The 9,341-nt window shown below is 36.1% G+C and overlaps 1 non-coding gene across 1 annotated transcript; it reads right to left on the minus strand.

Annotated features, from left to right (window-relative positions):
- Positions 1-7,359: 7,359 nt before the first annotated feature.
- On the minus strand, positions 7,360-7,466 carry LOC133833686 (small nucleolar RNA R71). The gene has a single exon (XR_009893053.1). It is a non-coding gene; the product is annotated as a small nucleolar RNA R71 (small nucleolar RNA).
- Positions 7,467-9,341: the final 1,875 nt, after the last annotated feature.

The following is a 9,341-nucleotide window of genomic DNA, read 5'->3' on the forward strand; positions in this document are numbered from 1 at the left end:
TACGATAGCACCAATCTAAAATCTCTCAATGAAAGCACCAAATTGTTGACGCGGTTCTTCGGCAACAGATAATTATATGAATAAGGAGAGGGATTAGTGCTAAATGATGAACCGTAATAGATGACTGATCTCAAAGGAAGATTATAACTCGAATACTATTTTAGGTGGTTCAAAGGTTAAAATCCTTCTAGTCCACCAGCCAATATTATTGATATATCTCTGATATTCCTTACAAGGTATTTCTTTAAAAATTAGAATCCAACCCTTTGCAAATCCCAGGGTCTCCATATTTATAGGGAGAGGACACCTGGGTGTTGGCAAAGGAGGTCATCCCGTGACCTTCTTACCCATCATGTCACTTCTGTGACATTCATGATTAATTCCTAAAACCTGACAATGAAGTGTGGTCTAATCAATAGGTAAGGGGGATAATGGGCCGCATGGCCCAAACCAGTCGTGGGGTGCCTGAACACGCACGTTTATGCTGCGTGTCCGAGAATTCAGGAATGGGGCAGACACGTGATATCTGATATATGCACGTTTACATTGCGTGGTTGACTTTATAAAGGGTCGGAGGTGTCAGCTCCAGCTCGTACCCCGAGCTTGATGTAGTCTCAGCTCGTGGTGTCCACACTGCTGACCCGATGCCTTAGTAATCTCACTAAACCTTTGGCTATCTCGAGCTAAAGAGGTAGAGATTTGTGACAGCAGCTCCGGGTAGGTGGCTTCCACGTGGCTGATAGAATTATGCCCTTTTCCAGCTCGCTAATAACCCGTGGATATTTAGGGCATACAGATCTGATCTTGGACAATGAATCTGAAGAACCTCCCATGTCTGGGATGACTTTCAAACCCTCCGAGAAGTTTGATTCTTCTAACAGCCTAAAGGAATATCTTTGCCACTTGTGCATGCTGCTTCTCCTGCAGACTCAGGATCACCTTCTGTAGCTCCAGCTTTTCAATTCGTTTAGACATAAATTTCCAAGGTTACCACTCATTTGGGTAAATTGGAGGAGGGCCAAGCTTCTACTCTGCAGCAACTCAACTCTATTCAGAAGTTCTTTAATGCCCCGACTAATTTCAGACTTCGGACCATTAAAAACTACTAAACATAATTGCTAATTTAAATACATATATAAGAAATAACATAACTTTATTTAAAACCCAAAATATTGTGCCAAATACAAAGTAAAGTATGAAATATAAAATACGGTATGGGTACCCATTGTTTTGTACATAAAACATTAAATACTAAGTGCGGAAATACATAAAAATATAATTTAAAAGACTTTAAACAATGTCATCCTTGATCTTCCATCAGTCCATTCATCCTCAACACACATGCCAAGCTGCCACGAATCTTTCCCGCCTTCCATGTTCATTTTCCTGCATCAAGCTAAAAAGAAAGGAATGAGCCTAATGCCCACCAAGGAAAATCTACTAACAACATATATCATAAATCATAAACATAAGACTATATCATAAACATATATTATAAAACATATGACTATAAGAACATATATCATATAGGACTACAATATTAATTGTCATTAACTCATTCACATGGTATGTGATAAAACCATCTATGTCATCTGTCTACTAATCGAGGTAGGTTAGATCACAACGATAGTATATGATAACCCATCTAGGTCCTCTGTCTACTAATCGAGGTAGGGTAAATCATAACTTTAACCATGAAAATGATAAAAATTCTTGGGGTTTGCTATCTAAGCAACTATAAGCCCCAAGTGACTACAAAATATATTTATACATATTATAGCATAAAACATAAAACATAGCATAACATAAACATATAAACACATATATTCTAACATATTTTCCTTATCAAAAACCGGGATATTTGGGAACAAGAACGGGATTTGGAACACTCCTAAAACGAACAGTAAGAATCGTGAGTTTCTAAAGAAAGGAGATGAAAAGAGAACTAAACCATCCAAGTAGAATCTTACCGAAAACCTTAAGTTTCAAGAAACTTGAACACCTTACCAAGAATCATAAACAAGAGTTAGGATCTGAAAGAAAATAAAAGAAAACTAAAGAACCATGAAGAACTAAACTTAAGGATAGGAATACCTTGGATGATCTATGACTTGATCTACACCTCGATATCGAAATAACACTATATCTTACTTCCCAAGTGTTTAGAAAAGCTTTTATCCCAAAACCAAGTGTTTCTCTCTATAGTTATCTTAGCAGCTTGGAGGCTCTAAACAATGCTTGAATGATGAGTGAAATGGCTGAGTACTAGGTCTTATTTATAGAGTTCAAGGAGTGAAACTAACCCCTTTTAAAATAAATAAATATAAAATGAAAAAGATTTGAATTTTCGTTCAGCAGATGCCCAGAACTCGGTCAAAATCGTTCAAGGGCAAGTCCAAGTGGTTAAGGTTGTTTTTAAAATTAAATCCTCAAGTTTCAAAAATTCGCTCCCAGGGGTGATATATCGCCTACCCTGGGCGATATATCGTGTAGACCTATATCCCGAGCCCGCCCTGTTTGTTCGTGCGAAGTCGACGTATTTTCCGTATCTCCCGTAGGCGATATATCGGCCCCTATAGCTGCGATATATCGGCATACATTGATATATCAAACACGTATTTTCACTTTTTCAGCATATTTTGAATTGATTAAACAGTTTTGACTGAGTCAAAACGTGATCCTAACAGTTGTTGGAAGGTTCTAGAGCTTCTAGATCTTTCTTTTAATTAAACTATTCATAAAAAAATACTTAAATCCTTAGTAAACATGATTATGACAAGTGTCATGCTCTTATTAATTCTATCTAAACCTTAGGTTATAATAAATAGTATTTCTAGGACCAGCAATATTAATCAAACCTTATGTTATAATTAATATTTCTAAATTATAGGTTAAACTTATAAAATCCATAACTGTTGCTATGAGTTTCCAACTAAGTCCCGACTTGAACCAAAATCCACATAAACTATCATACTACAGTCTACCACTAGCTACTACTACTACTATCTAGCTAAATAAAATTCTGGAACACTACAAGTTCCTTGCTACATGATTAGTGTTTTTGTCATGTTGAACTTGGTGTTTGGTTTTTCTTTTGGTCCTTTCTTTTGTTTTAGTTTCATTTTGCAATTTGATAGACAAAAAGGGGGAGAAAATGTGTTGGTGTTTTGTTTTTGTTTTTGTTTTGTTTATGTGGTTACAACTCTAGACCCTATTTTCAGGGGGAGTTGTGTGTTAATTTTTTTGAAAGTTAACATGGTTCTTTAATTTTGTTTTATGTGTTAGTGATCTTGCTTGTATGGGGGGTATTCAAATACTCCAATCTTTTTGCTAACACTTAATCTTTTTGTAGAGTTGTTTGTGTTTGAAAATAGGAAAATCGAAAATATTGTTTTTGTCCCTCAAAATGTCAAAGGGGGAGATTGTAAAATCCATATTTGGCAATCTAAGATTTGACAAATATTTTTTATTTATTGTGTTATTTTCGATTTTATAGAGAAAATTATCCTACATTTTAATTCTTTTAAATTCTGATATTGCTTCTTTATTAGGTGTTTATTTTTTGAAAGAATAAAGTCTCCTTATTCTCAATATATTTTTAGACTTTATTTTTCTTTCCAAATTTAACTAATTAATTTTATGTTTTATAGTAAACTGAATATATCTCTAGACAGCTCTCAATCAGCCAAGAATGGTAAGTACTCAAGTTAGTCAGAGGATGAACTTGACCATGAACAAGTCCAGATTCGTACAATTTTACAACTACAGAACCTCTGTCTGTTCCTCCGATTTCAGCTGCATTGATTGTGATTGAAAGTTTATTTTGAAAACCTTTCTTATGTGTGTTGTGCATCTAGAAATGTGTAAAGCTGATTTTGGGTGATTATTCTGTGTATAAATATGAACCAAAGCTTCAGCCCTAAGAATCTCTTCTTCTCCCTAATTTCTTATACTTTTAGAAAAGTGTGTTTCTTTTGTAACAGATAGTTGTTCTGCTATTCCTTGGTTATTCTGTGTCTTTGTAATTGCCTAAGAGTTAAGTAAAATCTCAAAGAGAAGAACGTGAAGAACAACCTTCGGGAGAAGGTTCATCAAGTCTTGCATCGGGAGGAAGCAAGCATTCATCAAGCAATTTGAAGGGAGTTTAAACCTTGGTGTCTTAAAAAGATTCATTCAGCAAAGAGAGAGTACATCAAGCTTGCAGAAAAATTGTTAATGGGAGTCTAAGTTTTGTTTAAGTTAATTACTTTGTACTTGTGAAATTTGACTAATGAATCTTGTCTCTGGGCGTGGCCCCGTGGACTAGTAATATCTGAAAGGATATTGACACCACATAAAAATTATGTGTGTCATTTCATTTTTCAGTCAAATCTATTTTATCACACATGCTTGATATTCTGTAGTGAGAGGAACTTGATCTGTATCTATAGAATACTTGTAACGTCCTCCTAATCAAGTACTGTTACGCTGTGTAGTTTAAATAGGGCTTAACTCGCTAAACGAGTCCTTTGAGTTTAAATCGTGTAATTACAACTAACCACAGGTTTAGGTACTAAAAATTTCAGTCAAAAGTCAACAATTTCATTAAAGTGTTTGACTACAATACATGGGATCCCATCGTAGTTAAAAACAGCTACAAACATAAAAATGAATACAAAAGCCGACCTAGGCAGCAAAATCAGGATCCAACCCTAGTCCCAAATGATAACCTTGGTTGTGGTGGATGAGCAGGCTGCATATGTACACTCTGCCCCTGAAGCTCTCCAACTCATGGTTGATCCAGCTTTTCCTTTCCTTTACCTGCACCATTTAGCACCCGTGAGCCAAGGCTCAACAAGAAAACATAAACATGCTTATAAGCAGTACATTATTAGATCATAGAATCATAACTAGCATGCTAGCAGTAATAACCCTACTCATGCATGCAATTAACTCATATAACTGACTATAGAGTCATACTAGGGCTTTAGTGCCCATCTCTCACATAACCAGCCTTTAAGCTGGCCAAGTGGGTCTAATGCTTCACATTCTAGACGTCCCTAGGGGCGTTCAAGCGTGTATCTCACTTCTGGGTCGACTTAACCCTATCGGCCAGCATTTGGCACATTATTACTACCCTCGACTTCTAAGCCGAGCCTTTAAACTCTCGACTCATAAGCTGAGTCCTTTAACCTTTAACTAATAAGTTAAGTCTTTCAATCTTCGATTGATAGGTCATGCCATTATCCTTCGATTGATAAATTGAGTCTTACCTTTCGACTGATAAGTCGAGTCTTAACCTTTGACTAATAATTTGAGGCTTAACCTTTGATAACTTCATTTTAGTGTCGTTTTAGAATGTGTTTTTGTGGTAATCTTGAGTCTTTATGTGTGTTTTGTGCAAGATTACGCTTTTGTTTGTCTTTGTTGTAGGTCGGTGCATAGAATCATGAGAAGAAAGTAAAAAGAAGAGAAAATGGTGGGAAAACGAAGCTCTTGGTGGTTGTTTGACTCAAAATGATGCTAAGGATGAGTAAAAGTCATTTTGTGATGAAGAAACGAGGTTGAAAGACTTAATTTGAGAAATAATGGAAGTAGGGCCGCGACTTGAGCTTATAAGTCGCGACTCTAGGCAAGTCAGAAATATAAGGTTGTTGAAAGGAATTAGTGCTGTGACTTTCCCTTATAAGTCACGGTGCAAAGGGAAGTCAGCGGCTAAGCAAGGGGACATTATGGACACGGGACGCGACTTGAGATGCTTGAGTCGCGGCACCTGAAGACTTATGCAGAATTGGAGAAGCTTCAAAAATTGACATGGGCTGCGACCTAGAGAAGGCCAAATCGTGGCCTCCTATGAAAAACAAAGCCTTTGTGATTTTTTTACTATAAATTCAGACTTAGGGTTTAATTAGGTCATTAGGTTAGATTTTAATTACGTTTTTAGAGACTAATTTTGATTCTTAGACTAGTTTTTCTGCATTTTAATATTTTTCTTTCTTCTTCAAGTTTTTTAATCTTATGTTTCTGAATTATCATTTTGTTGATTTAGTCATGGCTGATATGAACTAAAAAAAATTATCTAGGGTTTAATGTTGTCACTTAGATTTCTATCTAATTTAATTGTGATGTTCTATTGATTTTTCTTCTCTATTCTAATCTATATAATGTGTGCTTAATGATGGTAAATACTTGATCAATATTTGCTTGATTTATGATTTTGATTCAAAATTCTAAAGATGAGAATTGAATATGCTATCGTTATATAGACATAGGTTTCATATTGGATGAAAGTACCTGTATGGCTTGTGTAGTAATTAGGTTTCCATGCTTAATGTCTGTTATATGTTTAAGTTTATCACAGAAATGTAGAAAACTTGCATATAGGATGAGATCTTATATCTTGAAAAAGAATAAGAATCGATTTATGTTAACCTGATATTAGAATAGAAAGAAAGAAATTTAGAACTGATTAATGAAATTAGAAGAATGAAAAGTTAATGAAATTAACATCCTAGGTCTTTTTAATAGTGATTTTCATATTTTAATTAGTTATTTACAATTTTAAAATTAAATTCATTCATCTAAACTTTTTTTGCCAAATAGAAATTAAAGAACAATTATTGGTAATTGGGAAATAGTCTTTGTGGGAACGATACTCTATTTTATCATCTATATTACTTGAATCAATTGCGTGCACTTGCGTACATATTTTAACGATCAAGTTTTTGACGCTGTTGACGGGGACTAAATTTCCAATATAAAAATTAATTGTTGTTTGTTCTAATTTGGTTTCTATATCTTACAATTATTCGGATCGAGGTTGTTGTTTGTTTCAAAAATTGTTGGTATATGCGGGGAAGTAGACAAAAGGAACTCGTACTGATAGATCTTGAAATTGAGAGAACGTGCAGAGAAAATCGCAAGATAAAGAAAATGTTGGATTTCACCATGTCTGAGAACACAAATAATGGTTTGAACAACAATGCAAATATGGGTAATGCAGCTGAAGTCGATCCACCATTGAGAAACTATGTACTCCCTACTGTTACGGGGATACATTCATGCATTCGTCCTCCTACTGTTGAGGAAAATAATTTTGAGATAAAACCCTCAATTATTCAAATGGTACAGAATTGTGTACAATTTGGGGGGTTACCAAATGAGGATCCAAATCTCTGTATCACAAACTTTTTAGAGCTGTGTGCGACATTCAAAATGAATGGGGTGAGTAATAATTTTGTAAGATTAAGATTATTCCCATTTTCACTAAGAGACAGAGCTAAGAGTTGGTTGAATTCATTACAAGCCAACTCTATAGTTAATTGGGAAGAGTTGACTCATATTTTCCTTGGTAAGTATTTTCCTCCTGCCAAGTCAGCCAGAATAAGAGGAGAAATTAATAACTTCCATCAGCTGGATGGAGAGTCTTTATATGATGCATGGGAACATTTTAAATAGTTGCAAAGGAAATTCCCACATCATGGAGTAGAGAAGTGGCTGCTAGTTCATACATTTTACAATGGTTTGGGGGGAAATACAAGGACAATTATAGATGCAGCATCGGGAGGAGCGTTTATGAGAAAAAGCGCTAATGAAGCATATGAATTATTGGAAGAGATGGCCATGAAAAACTATAATTGGCCTACTGAGCGTGAGAATAAGAAAGTAGCAGGAGTCTTAGAGGTTGATCCAATTGCTTTATTGACTGCTCAAGTGGCATCTCTAACCAAGCAATTACAGCAGAATAACCTAGCTGCACAAGCAATGCAAGTACAGAATGTCATGAGTTGTGAGATTTGTGGGGGACGATATTCTTATGAACAATGCCCGAGCACAGCTAGTTACTCAACAGACGTAAATAATATGCCTTTGGAACAGGCACAGGTTATTGGTAACTTTTCAAGACCTGCACCCAACACCTACTCCAATTCATATACTCCTGCATGGAAAAATCACCCTAATTTGTCTTGGAAAAATAACCAAGGGTTACAACCGCAGTATCCACAGTACCCACCTCAACAACCCCCTCATCAACCGACTTATGGATTACATGCTAGACCTTATTATGATCCAAACCCACACCCATCTCATCCACCACCACCTCCTCAAATGAACCCACCAACAATTCAGCCATCCCAATTAAATCAATTCATGACAGAGGCAAGGTCTTCAATTAGGAGTTTGGAGACACAAATAGGTCAATTGGCTAAAATGTTTTCTAGTAGACAGTAAGGAAATTTTCCTAGTTCCACAGAGGTAAATCCTAAAGAGCAATGTCAAGTTGTCACTCTGAGGAGTGGGACTAAGTATGATGGACCTACACCAAGGATTCCATATCCTCAACGGTTTTGAAAGGCCAATCTTGACAAACAATTCTCCAAATTTCTTTAGGTATTTAAGAAACTTCACATTAACTTCCTTTTTGCAGAGGCTATCGAACAAATGTAATGCCCCAAATTTCCTAATAAGGTTTAGGACCTTGATTAGGAGGCCGGGAGGGCCATAATTAATTTTTTGTGTTATTAAATGATAATATGCATGTGAACCCATTTCTGAGTAATTGGGTGATTTTCATAATTTGGCCATTTCGGGCATATTTGGCATATATGTGATATGTGTGTGGTGCTTTATTATTATTTGGTTATGCCATGGTTACCCAGCATGAGACGATCCTAGGAGGTAAGCTAGTGGGAAAGTCACAACGGGATTTATTCTTGACTCGGAGTGAGTCAAGGGGTATTTAGAGCATTACCGGGTTATTGGGTAATGGGAATCAATATTTGGTGATAAATTGGGAGTTAGTAAGATCTGGGGGAAATTCTGGAGGTTTTGACTATTTTGTCCATGGGGATGTTTTCGGGACCCCGAGCGTTAAGATTTGTTTGAGGCTACTTAAGCTTAAAGTAACCTTTAAAAGAATAAAAGAACGTTATGTATGTTCTCTCTCCCTCAAAGTTCCATTTTCGTCTCCCGATCGCATTTTCGAAGGTAACTTGAGTTCTAGGACTCGGATTCAAGCGAGGATCAAGGCATAGCGATCCTAGGGAAGATTAGAAGCTTATTAGCCGAAGGATTTAGTTGGAAACAACACAATCAAAGGTAATTTGAGTTTTAAGTTTTAACTTTTTTAAAGTTTGTAAGTTTGAATTGGACTTTGTGTTTTGATGAGTTTTTGTTAGATTTGAGACTTGGGTTTTGTTGGTTTTGGATCATGGAGATGTTTGGAAACTTTGATTTTTGAGTTTGGAGATGTTTGGATATGTTTTTGGGAGGTTTTAAAAGGTTAAAGTCGGGGAAAAATGGCTGGTCCGAGGTTGGGTCGCGGCCCAAGCTCGATGAAGCAGGTGGAGTGCTTTGGGAGC

This window comes from Humulus lupulus, chromosome 4 (genome assembly GCF_963169125.1).
Source record: "Humulus lupulus chromosome 4, drHumLupu1.1, whole genome shotgun sequence".
Lineage (NCBI taxonomy): Eukaryota > Viridiplantae > Streptophyta > Magnoliopsida > Rosales > Cannabaceae > Humulus > Humulus lupulus.